This window comes from Phyllostomus discolor, chromosome 3 (genome assembly GCF_004126475.2).
Source record: "Phyllostomus discolor isolate MPI-MPIP mPhyDis1 chromosome 3, mPhyDis1.pri.v3, whole genome shotgun sequence".
Classification (NCBI taxonomy): Eukaryota; Metazoa; Chordata; class Mammalia; order Chiroptera; family Phyllostomidae; genus Phyllostomus; species Phyllostomus discolor.
In genome coordinates, this window is record NC_040905.2 from 137606232 (window position 1) to 137622374 (window position 16143).

Here is a 16143-nt window from a genome sequence, read left to right on the forward strand (position 1 = left end):
AAATACTAAATGAGGTATAATTGTTAAACAACGTGCACACTTTAATGATTCAAGCAGTTTCTTGTTTTAAAGTGATAGAAAAATATACTCTGTATCTTTCTCCATTGACTTTTATTTACTTGTGACATGCTAACAAAACACATTCTATCCTGGATTTGATTTTATAATTACTATCTCATCATATTAGGTATGAGTTTATCAAGCTTTAGTTAATTATAAACTGGCCAACCAAAGCTCATTCTCCTTGCTCATTGGTCTACCTTCCTGCTTTTAGATTCAGTCCTGCTCTCTAGTTCTCATGTATGGATTTCTGGGAGGAAAGAGTCTGTTCTAAAGACAATCTTTAGCACAATCAGATAAAATTAATAGGTAGGATACTCTCAGTAATTAGAGAGGTTCTTTCTCTATAGACATTATTTAAAATATTCATTAAAATTGAACAAATTCATTCAAAGTAGTGTAAAGAAAATACTTGCTTTATTATGTAAAATGTGTGTTTTGTTTACTTTTATTCCCATGAACATAAATTTATTCATAAATTCACAGTTCTTTGTTATTAGAGAAACAGTGATTCTCCCCAGCCTGTTAGGTTAAGTTGTAGTCATTGCTCTGGGGGAGGCTGGATGCCATTTTTCTTGTGCTGCATCAATTAAACTGACCCCATTTTTTCTGAGTCCCGTGGTATTTGATCACTTGCTGTTTACTGTTGGGATGTTGTTTCTTCATTTCATGACCTGAATTGTGATTTCAACATAGTCCTTTTATGTAGACCGTCTAAATGTCAAAGTTCACCTTGGATGTAGCCTTTTGGGTGGCTTGGCTGATTTCCTTATGCTGTTGCCAGAGGCCCCTTGAAATGCTATGAGCAATTCAAGTGCCATCTCTAATTGTTAAGTCAGGAATGTTTTTTACCATTGTGCTTGGCATGAAAGTTTTCTCTCCACATGGAGTGCCCAGGTCTGCTTCATCAGCATCCTCTTTATACTATGGGAATAGCAATTATATTTCCTGCTGGCAGAAAAAGTTACTTCTCAACTAAAACTGGATTCCACCATGAAGACTGCCATAATGCTTGCTGACAACATCACTTTGGTGCCAATGTCTTTTTATCCATGAGATATAATTTATGTACAGTAAAAGGCATAAAGCTTAAGTTCATGGCTTTATAAATGTTACCCTCTATATAAAGAATGTTTTCATCATCTACTGTAGGTTGACTCTTTTAAAATCAATGTACCCCCTTCCCTAGGGGCTCTTTTTCCCTTACTCTCTTGGAACATATAAGAGGCTTGGGGAGGTAAGAGCTGAACTGTGTGAGACTCGTTGGATTCTAGGCTTTTAAAAAAGGAGAGTGGTAACTCTGAGAACACAAATTTTTTTAAGTTTTGTAAATTGTATGCTTTGAGGTTTAAGACATATATGTACTTGCTCTTCTATACTGACCCTGAGGTATAAGCACATGTAAGGGAACATTTCAATGACAGAAGTATAAATAGTAGAGCCTTGGAAATAACAGCAAGGACAAAGCTGCGAGTTGGTCCACAGCATCAGCAACGCATGCCTTTGAATGGCCCAAGAAGCCTTGGACAATGAACATCTTTGTGGGGAAAATGAATCATAGACTTGGGGTCTTTCCTCAAGCTTCCAAAAGTTCTTAAGTATGTAGTCCTGCATGTCTCTAAGTAAGAGAAAGGACTTCCTGCAAAGTGATGGACTGAATTTCTCATTAAATATTTACGGTGAGGGCAGACATAAGGAAGCACTTAAAACCAATTGAGCTCAATTTGGAACATCTGGGGAGAGTTCATGATCTCAAGTGTTGCTAATCAAATTTATACCTGTTTTACATTTAATGGTAACTGAATCTATGAGATTGTGACATACTCTCTTGAATAGACTATCCATATCAATATTATATCATCTTACCTTCTTATTTTTGTTCATAGGACTTAATACTATGTGATGTAATAATATGTTTATCACTTTTATATTTTACTAATTTTAAGCTCTGGAAAGGAAGAATCTCTGTCTTTCTTATTCATTGCTCTATCCTCAAGGCTTACAATAGTGTCTGGCATATAGGAGGTGCCCCCCAAATATTTGTTGATTAAATAAATAGTCTTCAGAAATTCTTATGGTAAAAAATAGGAGGCAATCCCCTGACTGATGTGGCTCATCTCTGGCAAAGCAAAAGGTCGCTGGTCTGATTCCTGGTCAGGGCACATGCCTGGATTGCTGTCAGGTCCCTGGTTGGGGAGCATGCCAGAAACAACCAATCGATGTTTCCCTTACACATCATGTTTCTCTCTCTCTCTTTCTCCTGCCTGTCCCTTCTCTCTAAAAATAAAGAAATTTTAAAAAAATAAGAAATGATGATCATGTCATGTCAAAATATATTTTTTATATATATTTTTATATTTTTTTGTATCTTGACAAGTTGTAGCTCTTTATGAAATGAAAAATGCTTCCTGGACTTGTTGAAAATAGTGATATCATCATTTTGTATTTTGTATTAACTCTCCTTTCAATTTATCCAATTTATCTGAATTTCCTTTCCACTTATGACTTATCTTTGTTCAGCAGATGATCCTCCTGGTGTGTATAGGGAATTGGGAAGGTGCACAATTTTATCAGCTACTCCATTTATTTGATAATCTTAGATTTCCAGTAGGTCTGAAGTGACCTTACTTATGTCCCTCTTTGCATACGGGCTTATATTCCTTGCAGTTTTAATAAATCTGTATTTTACGTTGTCTTTATTCTTGATTTAACAAAGTAATGATAGATCATTTTATATGGTGAATATTTAATTTTCTTTGCTTTCATTTACTATTTGATATATTTAATTGATGGCAGCATTGGAGTCCAACTTGTGGGTTGACTTCCACAACTATCACACTTAAAACTATCTCTACACAGTATTATGTACAGAGAGAAAACAGACATCTCCCGCACTGTGACTACCCACATTAGCTCTCTAAATATTTTTGCTATCTAAACTGATAATCAAAATTTACAACAACCAGCTCTCCAGGTGTTTAGGGAACATTTAAACAATATCAGATACACGTGAAGAAGACAAGTACAATGCGATAAAAGTATTTCATCTTCTTCCTTTTTAAATTTTCTTTTCAAATATTGGTAAAATTAACCTATTGTCCTCATTTAAATATTAGAAAGAAAGAAAACAAAACAAGATCTGAACTTTTCCTTAGCACATTTTCTCTTCTAGTTTCTTAATATCATTTCTTGTCTCTACTCTTCTCATATCTCTAAGCCTACTCCTCTAATCTGTCAAATGTTCTTGATTATTAGTTCTTAACAATAGACTCATTTCTATAAATTAAATTAACTTTCCCACACCTGTACCATATACTCTGTCTCTCACTTTAGTTATTTAGGGAAAAGTTGTGCAGGTTTTACCTATTATCAGTCCTCCTGTAATGTACTAGAATGAATCATTTCTTATTGTGTATACTTCTCCATCAACTGTTTCCTTCTGTTTCTCAATTTTCAAGTTTTTCATTTTGGGAGGTCATTCTCATCAGCTTAAGAATATGCCATTAATTTTTCCATTTAATTTTCATCTTGACCTTATCTCCAAATGCTGTACATTTCTCTGTCCCCTGTTAAGAAAGGTCCTCAAAAAAATTAAGCATACTTACAGTTTCCAATTCCTCTCTTCTCATTCTTTCTTGAACCAACTTCATTTGAGCTTTTATTCTCTAGTTCCACAGAAATAGCTCTTGTAAAGACCAATAATCATCATTTCACTATGTCCAAAATTTAGTTCTAAGTCCTCTTCTTATATGACTTGTTAGCATTTGACACAACCAATCACATCCTCCTTCTTAAAACATTTTTTTCTATTTGGTTTCCAGTCCAATGACTATTTGTCACAATGGCTGCTTGTCTTTAGTTCATGTTCTTTCTACTGGACCTTCCTAGTCTCTTCAGAATAACACACAACAGATATAATTACAGAATCACAAGAGTTTATTTTTAAAAAGGCAAAAGATTTATGCGACCTGAGGAGAAACCAGAGTGTACACTTGAAACTTCTAAAATGTTATTAAGCATTATCACCCAAATAAATGTAATTTAAAAAGAAATTAAAAATTTAAAAAAGATTTTAAGAGTTTATAGAATTAAAGGCTATACAGAAGAAAACATGGAAAATAGTATGATAGAATTGTTTAAATGGAGCATTTAACATGCTCTTGTTTCATGACACAAAGAAAAAAGGGAATATAAAATATGGCTAACACAATTATAATGCTCATATATTACAGATGTGTTCAAAATTAGCCCTGGCTGACTATTTTTCACGAGGAGCTGCCAAACCTCCCTTCTAATGTGTGTGACTGTTCACCTTATTAACTTGCAGTCTACTTACAGACTGAAGATCTTGTTGATTCGTTTATATTCTTTTGTTATTACTGTCCATTTTTCTCATTTAGAAGAAAATAATAGGAGAACACAGGAGGGATTCCACTAACTCTAAGGAAAAGAGCAGTCATTTCAGTAGCCACCAGCCTGTAAAGATTTGCCTATCTTTCTCAAACATTGGATGTGTACTGTGGGTGCAGAAAACCAATGGAGAAAGAAATTAACAGCATACCACAATGAAGTAGAATCTAGCATTTTAGGTGGGATTACTAGACATCTCCAGGTCATGTTACAGAACACACCCACACAGGGCCACGGGGGGTATACTGATATACTATCATCAAAAGGAACCCCCCAGGTTTGTTAAGGTGTCCACCACCTTAAGGAAGGACATCTCTCAATGCCAGAGATTTGTGGAAAGGAAAGGAAATGTTTATTTAATGCTATACAGACTTAAAATAGTGACCTAACGTCTTCATTAAAATATCAAAGTCCTTTTTGAATACCCACAGACGCCCGCAGTGCTTCCTTCTCCCCCTGTCCTAATTTGGGGTACCATATCTCAGGAAAAGAAGCAAATGTCCGTGTTTTAGGCTGCTGGCACCATCATCTGTGTCGCTGTCCAGGCAGGATCTCCAATTAATCCAAAGCCATATGGCACCTTCTCATGGCCTATTGGCAAGAGTTCTTTCACCCTTCTTCTAGGCAAAGTCTCTCCTGCTTCCCAGGCCACAAAGTCTCTCCTGTTCCCAGGCTCTGGGAGCACCCCCAGAGCCACGTGGTCCTCTTCTACCAGAGCTGCAGGGGTTTGCACTCTGGCGAAACTGGGTGGATCTCTCTGTAAAGCTGGGGGGAGTGGTAGGTTACCACTCTAGACAAAGCCGAGTAGCAATTCTCTAGAGTAGAGATTCTCTGCTAAAACAGCAAGGTGGTTCCCCCTACTAAAGCTGTGGGGATCCCCACTCTGGCAAGCCACATGGTCCTCTCTGCACTGCCACAGCAGCATGGTCCTCTCTGTACCGCCCCAGCCATGTGGTCCTCCCTGCACAATGGCCGTGGGAGTCCCCACTCTGGCAAAGCCATGTGGTTCTCCCTCAATGGCTGTGGAGTCTCCACTTTAAATCTCCGCACCAATCTTCCTCTGCAGTCCCATTTCCAACCCCTCCCACAATCAGCTACACTTGCCAGTACTCCCATATCCTTCCATCTTTACTGGGCTTCCATAGTGAGTCTGGGCAAGCATGGCCCCATGGCATGAAGCCAGTCATTCCAAGCTCTCACGCAGGCTCTGTAAACAGGCGAAGTTGCCTCTTAGTTACATCTTGGGTGGAAGTCACTCTCTTCTCCCTGGCTCAACACATGGCCACAGCTATTCATCATATCTATGAAACCAGTTAAAGGTTATAGATATGTTAAATGACCATGCCAGAGGTTAGCTGCAAAGCTCTTGCTATGCAAAACAGTTCTCAATGACTCTGCTCCATTTGTCCCTTCCCCCCAACTCACACCTAAAGTGGGGAAGGGGTGAGGACATCTTATATGTCTTTCTAATATTTCCTGGACACCCTGAGTTCTGGGCCCCATTCCAAATGCCTATGTGCCCCCGCCCTCCATTCTTGGCTACACACTGTTTCAGTCAGGACAGAAAAATAAAACTTAACTACTGAAGTTTCCATGCCAGTGGTTTTGATTGTAGGTAATGTGTGGAAATTTAAGTGTGAAGTTTCCCAGAAATTCTCATTGTCAATAAATAGTATATACACTTTAATATTTGGAATATATTTACTTATTAATGTTGGTTCTTTAAACATAATTGGACAATGGCAGTAGTTAAGATTTGGGAAAGATGAAAAATAACAATAAGAATATTCTGATTTTTCTATGTAGGGAATATGAGTATAGAAGCAGAACCCTTGATAATCCAAATAGAAGCCTTTTACAGTGGGAAGACTGATATAGACCTGCCTTAGCAAGCATGGTAAGTGTCTGCTAGTTATCAACTTTATGGCCCTGTCAGGTTTCATTGTTGTTTCAAAGGTGAATAAGTACCAGTATTACATTATTAGATGAGAAATCATAATAGCAGTTCTTATGAAAAGCACCTTAACACCTTGCATGTAAATGTCCATTATCTTTAGTAATGCAAATGCTCTCTGACATTCACATTAAGTACTTGAATTTTAATGCACTCTCTTGTCTCTAATCCATAATTCTGATCACTTTGTTTAGCATAGGATTAGAATCATTATTATTAGGAGAATGTTCTTTCCTACTTAGAGTCAATTAATTCACTGGACATTTTTGTCTGCATGATGATCACTTGATTAGGTACACCTAAAAATCATGAAAGAAAAATATCTAAACAAGAAATTTTAAAATGTTTTGCTGCTCAGACAAGTGTAAACATGAAGGATACCAGGAACACTTGCACTATAAAAATCAAGCTATTTATTTAAAGCCTGGATTCATGATACTTATTGACACCGTGTTCCCACAGCAGAGAGCAGAATTCTGCTATTAAACTGAACAGAAACTATGCCTCAAAGAATCAGTGAATAGTTATATATAATAACTTGAATAGTTATATGTAATAACTTGAAGAGCTGATCACCTGTTCAGATTTTCTTAACCACTAAATGAACAATGGTATTGGAAATTTGATCTTTCTACTGTAATATTCATTTAGAATTTTTGTTGTAGAAGGTATAGAGAACACAATCAATTAAAACATTGTTGAGCTGAGGGGTGGCTAGAAAGAATATCTAGTAATTTTAGTGATTAATTAGAGTCTATAAAGATAGGAATTCAAAAGAAATATTTTCCAAAAACAAACATAAATTAAGCTACTTAGCAAATTTTAATTTAATCAGTATTTAAATTATTTATCAGGTCTCTGTTAGTGGAATGCATTTTCTAAGGTACATTAAGGCAAGTGTTATGAAAAATATATTATGAGACCTGTCTCTGTAATCTCATTCTTAAATTAGTGCAATATGTGCTTTGTTGTACACTTTTGGTAGTCAATAATACAATTTCTATAGGGGTATTTTTAATATACATTTTATTATTCATGTTGGTTATAGTAATTTATTAGATCATCTATTGGAGATTAGTTGGGAATATAACATTATATTACAAGTAAATTTAGTAAGTCTATGGTATAAATATAAATCAGTGCTACTAAAAGTGGAAAGAATTCTATTAATATGTAGAATGAAAAGTAGACTCCTGTGTTCTTTTTTGTCTTTTTTTAAAATCAAATGACAATAAGTATTGAAATTAATATTGCTTCATTAATATATATAAAATGGAATAAGTTTTGTGTTGGTGAATGTTTGATTAAGATGATTTGAACTAAGCCCTGGCTGGCGTAGCTCAGTGGATTGAGCACAGGCGGTGAACCAAAGCATTGCAGGTTCGATTCTCAGTCAGGGTACATGCTTGGGTTGCAGGCCATGACCCCCAGCAACCACACATTGATGTTTCTCTCTCTCTTTCTCCCTCCCTTCCCTCTCTGAAAATAAATAAATGCATCTTAAAAAATGTTTGAAATATAAGTGAATATTGATCAAACTTTAAAAAAAAATAAAGGTGGGGCAGAAAACCACGTTAAAAATGCATAGTGGTGCTTCAGCCCCACCCAAATTAAAAAAAAAAAAAAGATGATTTGAACTAAAATAAATACTGAAATGTAGACTTAGTATTTCAGACACTTCAGATAGGTGAAATTTGCTAGCAACTAGTTTTAACAGTGACAATCAGCTTGTACCTGCTGGTAAGAATGATGAAAGTGAGCCCTGGCTGGCGTAGCTCAGTGGATTGAGCGCGGACTGGGAACCAAAGTGTCCCAGGTTCGATTCCCAGCCAGAGTACATGCCTGGGTTGCAGGCCACAGCCCCCAGCAACTGCACATTGATGTCTCTCTCTCTCCCTCTCCGTCTCTCTCCCCCCGCTTCCCTCTCTAAAAATAAATAAGTAAAATCTTTAAAAAAAAGATTATTTAAAAAAAAAAAGAATGATGAAAGTGAATTAAAAAACGGTTAAAATTAAATTTAATTCTTTATATATTTATTAAATAATGAGGTTACATGATATATTTAATTAGAATTTTGTTTTGGAACACCATACTTAAGGTAGGAAAGTAATTTTTAAAGTTGAATTGTTTTGAGAATTTTGGCATTAAAAAACCATACATATACCTACTACTCTTATAAGCATGCTAAGCTTACAGCAGATTTCTAGGGTAAAAATATAAAATGTAGTGCTTAATGTAAATATTTAGTTTTAATAAAGCATTATAATACATAAAATAATATCATTCATACTAAATATTGCAGTGAAGTTATCATATTGGATAAATTTTAAAAATTAGAAAGGCTATTACAAATTCTAGTAAGGTTGATTGTTGATAGGTGTTTTAGGAAATTATGTTGTAACTCATAATCAAAGACACCAAAATTATTTGTCTTGTTGTTAAACCACCTCGTTTTTTCTGTATTAATTTCTAGGCTAATTCTGTGACTCATAATATAATAAGAATAACTTTTATTTTAACTGTATTCATTTTAATTTTATTTCTTTTATTTACCTCATTTATAGCTTCTAAAGAAGCTTGAGATAGTTTTAGTAAGAATACAATTTTGGGGTCAAACAGTAACAGTTTGATTAATTCTAGAAAGGATTTTGTTGTAAATTATAGACAGTTCTAGATTTTCAAATCTAATCCCCACGGACTTGATTTTCCTGTATTTAGGTAGTAATTATAGTAATCTGAATGTGAAATTACTAATATAGAAGCTAATAATGTTCAACAGTCTTGACACTAATAGATTAATTACTCTCCATTGGTGTGCATAAGATCAATATTAATATGGTGTTACATAAAGAAATAGGTGACAATTAAAAGGGTCCTTACTGGGGTCAGTTTCAAAACTGAACCAGACAGGTGTGAAGTGAAATCTTATTCGGCATACAAATCATATAAGAGGGGAATGTCTTATCAGCAATTACTGGTAAATGACTGTAATTATATGAAATATATTTTTATAAATAATATTGAGTCATAGATGCTATAAGAATTACTATTTAATGTTTCATAATAATTATAATAGAAATATTTAGGGTAATGTTGATAAATAATATTTGATGCTTTTAAAATTTATTTCCTTTAGATTATGGCAACTCAGCAGATAGATTCTCCAGGAGCTAGATATAGTGTTTCTAGTATTTGTGAGACTTAAAAAATTTTATTTCCTTTAGATTATGGAGACTCAGCAGATAGATCCTCCAGCAGCTAGAAAGATAAAAATGTTAAGAAATGATACTACTATTGGGTCTAGCTGTGTACTTGTTTAACTCATGATAATGATAAGCTTCTATCAAATTCTGGCCTACAGGCTACAATACACTTGAGTGGCTAACAGATCAAAAATATCCTGCAATAAAAGTACTTTTAATTTATTGAGGATTATTTTATATAAAAGTTTTTTTGTACACCTGATATATGGGGACCTTTCAAAGTATCCTTAGACACTATTCCTTCATTATTAGCATACTGTTAGTGTATCATTTAGTAGTCTGAGTATCAATATGGTTGATGATTTAAAATGAAATCATCAATGGTGCAGATAAGGCCTCTGTTAGTGGGCAGGCATTTAACTTTATTACATGGTAAGTAAGTGTGTGGAAAGTCATTAAGTATTACCTGTAAATATAGGCTTCCAAAAGGGGTGAAGATATACTATGGAATTAGGACCATCATGAACACTAAAATTATAAGTACTAGATTAATAAATATGATTGAGGTTGGTAAGCTAAAGTAACTCCTCCAGTTGGGTGAACCAGCAGGTGACAAGCTATCCTATTTGCTATAAGTGACATCACTAAGGCTTGGACAGATGAATATAGAAGTTCTGACAATTATAAGTGGGTATAAATATAATAGGTTTCCTTGAGACAGAAAATACATTTATGAGGCTTCAGTTTAATGGTGAAAACAAGTGATGATTGTTCCTCATATAGTGAGTTGACCATCTCTAGGTTTACTGTGAGTTGCGTGACTGTGGCAGATCTGTAAGGTTCACAAAAAGGAACCCTATTATTACTGGGTGATGGAGGGGGTGAGTAAGAATGATCATTCAGGCTCTGGCTGGCATAGCTCAGTGGATTGAGTGTGGACTGGGAACCAAAGTGTCCCAGGTTCAATTCCCAGCCAGGATACATGCCTGGGTTGCAGGCCATAACCCCCAGCAACCGCACATTGATGTTTCTCTCTCTCTCTGTCTATCTCCCTCCCTTCCCCTCTAAAAATAAACAAATAAAATCTTAAAAAAAAAGAATGATCATTCATTTTGTTACTCAATTTTGGCATTTTAATTGTTTTGGGCAAGGATGATAGTTCAAAATATAACATTTTTATTGACAAATAATAGTGTTAGGATTATTTATAAGTTACAAATATTTTATGGTGTTTACCTAATAGTGGCATGTTATTGGCAAGGGATTTACATTCTCAACCTTTAACTTAAAATGTTAATGATAAGTTACCTTCCCAATGAATTCACTGTATTGATGTGGGTCCATATTCAAAATCTTCTAAAGCTGCTATCTCAGGCACAATGTCTATGAAGTTTTGATCTCAGGCACTAAATTTCAGAACACTGTTTATAATAATAAAGACCATGTCTAGTGGAGGATAATATTTTTCACTTTATTTGCCCTGGAATAGCAACTGTTTTTAAACCTAAAAAAGGAGCACCTCATAGATAAACCACATTTTTTTATGAGACTAATGTTTAGATTGATGTCTATGAGAATCACTACATGACTATCAATTGCTAGGAGACTAAAATCCTGTGTCTAAATCAAAGTTAACACCTTCATTGTTTATATAATTATAATTTAATTTACTGGCATTCTATTGTTCCTACAGATGGGAATGGGCTACTATTTTTTTCCCAATAATTACATCATACATAATAATGGAAGAACAATAAGAATTAAGATAAAGATAAGATGGCTTATATTGTTTCTAATTTTTAGACATTTTGTGATTTTATGAGTTAATTGAAAATTAATATCAGATATATAACATATGTTAAAAGATAAATTAAGGCATATTAAAATTTTAAGACTTCATTTGAGCAAATATCTATTTGAATTGTGCAGCACCAAACTGGAAGTAGTTGGGAATGCTCCACCAACAGGAATTTGGGGAGAGGCTTTTATAGATAGGAGGACCAAAGTAAAGTACTGATTGGCTATAGCTTTAAGCCTAGTTGACTGTTTGTTATGTATTGTCCTGAAGTGTTTTGATTTTGTAATTTTAAGGCATTTATATGCTTAAGACTTTGATTTGCTTACATAAGCCACCACAGTTGAGCCATATCAATCTATTGATCTCCTTGTTTAATTGATCTAACATATATAGTACTAAGATGCTAATTATACATGCTATTACAAGACATGGAAATTGAAGGATTATTTTATAATGGAAAATGTATACCTTGAAAATCTTGTTGGAATAGATATGCTAAGGGACAATTAATTTTAATCTATAAATTAATTTTGATAAAGTTAGGTTTCTTTAAGTTCTTCCTAAGGTAAATTCAAAGTTGAACTTAAATTCTGCTTTGGGTAACCAGCTATCACCTAGCTCAATTTTTTATCACAACCTATAACTACTTTTCATTATTTTGTCATATTCAAATATTTTTACCAATATCTTATTTTCCAAGAAAAATTCATAAAGATTATGATGTTGTCTTCAAACCAATTACTTTTGAATGCATTTGGTTCCTTCTTTTCTTGATATTTATGTTTTTGTGGTGGTGGATTATTTAAAAGCACAATGTATTGTTGGGAAGCACCTGGGAAGTCACTAAATGTTTATAATGAGCTTTAATGTTTTTTTTTTCTTTTTTGAGGTAAAGCACTGTCAGATTATTAATCTTTTATTATTACTGCTACCAGTGAAGTAATCATTGCATAGATAAGAAAGTATTTCATGTTGTTTTAGCATCAGTATAGGTTGGATATTATCACTATGTACCAGAAAGGCCAAGAAAATGTTGGGGAAAGTTTAATTAATGCCTATAAATAATTGTTGGCCTTTGCTTCACATAAGGTATAGCATGTACCTTGAAAATAATGGGAATCAGTACCCAAAGCCATCTATGATAGTGAATACTGCTTCTGTAGACAGAGGTGATAGAAATGAGCAACAACATAATGTGTATCTTATAGAACAATATATAAATAATTCCTGTTAACGTATTTGCAGTAAGTGTGGAAATAAAGCCTATAGCTCATAGAATAGCTGGTGATCATTTATTAATTCATTTCTTTAATTCTCATCAAAGGACGTGTTTATTGACTTTATAAAGAAAGGAAGCAGGGAGGAGGAGTAGAGGGTGGAGAAAGACAAACACAGATGTGAGAGAGAAACATTGATCAATTGCCTCCTGAACATGCCCAACCAGGGACAGAACCCACAATCTAGGTCTGTGTATGTTCTGACCAGGGATCAGACCAGCAACATTTTGGTGTATAAGATGATACTCCAACCAGCTGAGCAACATGACCAGGGCTGTTACTTCATTCTTGTAACACAGTTAGTATAATTTCTGTGTACTGTGTATAAGTACTATGTTAGTATTTATACTGTAATATACTGGAATTATTATGTATCTTAATAGTTTCTTAATTCTATCTATAGAATTATAGAATTATTATGGAACTATTAAGATATGTATCTTATAGATACACATTATGTATACAGTATAATTACTGCATACATAGTATAAATATTATGATAGTTGCAAAAATGAGATATGCTTGCATATCTACTTCAATACTAGGGTACAGTTATGATGTATATAATAAAGCCTAAAACACCAGTTGATAGTTGTCAGACTATTTTTATGCAACTGAAGCATTTTTTCCTGAATAATATTATAATACATGAAATTATTCCACAGTATCTTTACTTCAGGATGACTAATTAATCAGAATAAATGTTGATATTGAATTTAGGTCTCTACCTACTTCTGTATCAGAAAGGTAATACTTAGATTCTGTTTATTGCTTCTGAATTATCAAAAGTGTTAATTAAAATAAAATGGCAATAATATATATCATTATATATTTTATTATGTTATTTTGAGCAATTAGTCTAGATATGATAATTTAATGGCTTATCAATGCTCTGAGGTCACCTGAACAAAAATATTTCAGGTTATGCTTACTCCAATTATGTAGATAACAAGTTTTCATATTCAATTAACAAATTTAAGTTTTATGAATTATTTTAGTAAATAGAGGGAAAGTTTAATGTTTATTAAGTTACTTTAACTTCTTTTAATTTTTCATTACTACATTTATGTTATAGGTTAACAGTATATTAAAGCAAGACATTAAAATTTTTCTCTTTTTTATTCTCTATCAGTGGCTCATCCATTTTTGTAAGGGATTATGCAAAAAAGTATTTACTTATATGAATTTTCAACTGCATATATAGGTTAATTCAATATGGTGTTAGAAAATGGTTTTGCTTATAGGTATTTAGTTATGGTTGAGCTAGAATTCATTTGTAATTGGTGCTGCTTTTAAGCCAATTATACATTTGTGAGCAATTCTTCTTCAGGAAAGGTTTTATCCTATTTCAAATGATATGTACATCTTCTGATTAACATTTAAATTTATATTAGGATTGGTTCTTCCTAAGGTAAATTCAAAGTTGAACTTAAATTCTGCTTTGGGTAACCAGCTATCACCTAACTCAATTTCTTACCACTACTTGTAAATACTTTTCATTATTTTGCCACAGAGAAGAATTTTTTCCTATTAACTATTTGCAAGTAGCTCATATATTTTCTGTACTTTAAGTTCTCTGTTTATGTTCTAGTTAATTTATTATGCTCAAATATAAGATTCAATATTTACCTTTATGTTTTGAACCTGTAATAAGAAACAATATATATATATATATTGAGCTCAATAACATTATGTTCGGTGTACCACTGGGTCAGTGGTTGCACATACACAACAGAAATAGCAGACAGAACCTCTGCCCAGTTTTTAGTTGGATTGTTTGTCTTCCTGGTTTTGAGCCATATGAGTTCTTTATATATTTTGAAGACTAAACCCTTGTCTGATGTATTAGCAAATATGTTCTCCCATATGGTCGGTTCCCTTTTCATCCTGATCATGGTTCATTTAGCTGTGCAGAAGCTTTTTAATTTGATGTAGTCCTATTTGTTTATTTTTTTCCTTTATTTCTCTTTCCCTAGGAGGTATATCAGCAAAAATATTGCTACAGGGGATATCTGAAATTTTACTGCTTATGTTTCCTGCTAGGACTTTTGTGATATCATGACTTAAATTTAAATCTTTTAACCATTTTGAGTTTATTCTTGTGTATGGTGTAGGTTGGTGGTCTAATTCCTTCCTTCCTTCCTTCCTTCCTTCCTCCTCCCCCTCCCCCTCCCCTCCCCCTCCCCTCCCCCTCCCCCTCTTCTTCTTCTTCTCCTTCTCCTTCTCCTTCTCCTTCTTCTTCTTCTTCTTCTTCTTCTTCTTCTTCTTCTTCTCTTCTTCTTCCTCCTCCTCCTCCCCCCTTCCCCTCCTCCTCCTCCTTCTTCTCTTTCTCCTCCTCCTTTTTTTCCTTCTCCTCCTCTTCCTCCTCCTCCTTCTCCTTCTCCTTCTCCTTCTTTCTGTTCCTCTTCCTTCTCTTTGTTCTCTCTCTCTCTTTCTTCTTTCTTTCTTTTTTTTTTTTTTTTGGATAAACAGTCTAGTTCTCCCAACAAACAATCCAATTAAAAAATCAGCAAAGAATCTGAATAGACACTTCTCCAAGCAGGATAAACAGATGGCCAATAAGCATATGAAAAGATACTTAACATCACTAGCCAACAGAGATGCAAATTAAAACCACAATGAGATATCTCTTGACTCCTGTCAGGATGGCCATTGTTATTAATAAATGAACAAACAACACATGCTGGCAAGGATGGGGAGAAAAGGGAACCCTAGTGCACTGTTGGTGGGAATGCAGAGTGGTGTAGCCACTGTGGAAAACAGTATGGAATCTCCTCAAAAAATAAAAAAAATGGAGATCAACCCCTTGTCTGATGAGTCATTGGTAATTATGTTCTCCCATATGGCCAGTTCCCTTTTCATTTTGATGATGGTTTCTTTAGCCATGCAGAAGCTTTTTAATTTGTTGTAGTCCCATTGGTTTATTTTTTCTTTATTTCCTTTGACCTAGGAGATATATTGGCAAAAATATTGCTATGAGATATTTGAAAATTTCCTGCCTATGTTTTCCTCTAGGGCATTTATGGTGTTACAGCTTATATTTAAGTCTTTTATCCATTTTGTGTTTATTCTGGTGTATGGTTTAAGTTAGTAGTCTAGTTTCTTTTTTTTTTTTTTCATGTACCAGTCCAGTTCTCCCAACACCATGTATTGAAGAGGCTATTTTTACTCCATTGCATGCTCATGACCCCTTTGTCAAATATTAACTGGCCATAGAGACTTGGGTTTATTTTTGGGCTCTCTATTCTGTTCCATTTGTCTATGTGCCTGTTCTTACGCCAGTACCAGACTGTTTTGATTACAGTGGCTTTATATTATAGTTTGATATTGGGTATTGTGATCCCTCCAACTTTGTTCTTCTTTCTCAAGATTGCTGAAGCTATGCAGGGATTTTTGTTGTTGTTGTTCCATATAAATTTTTGAAATATTTGTTCTAGATCT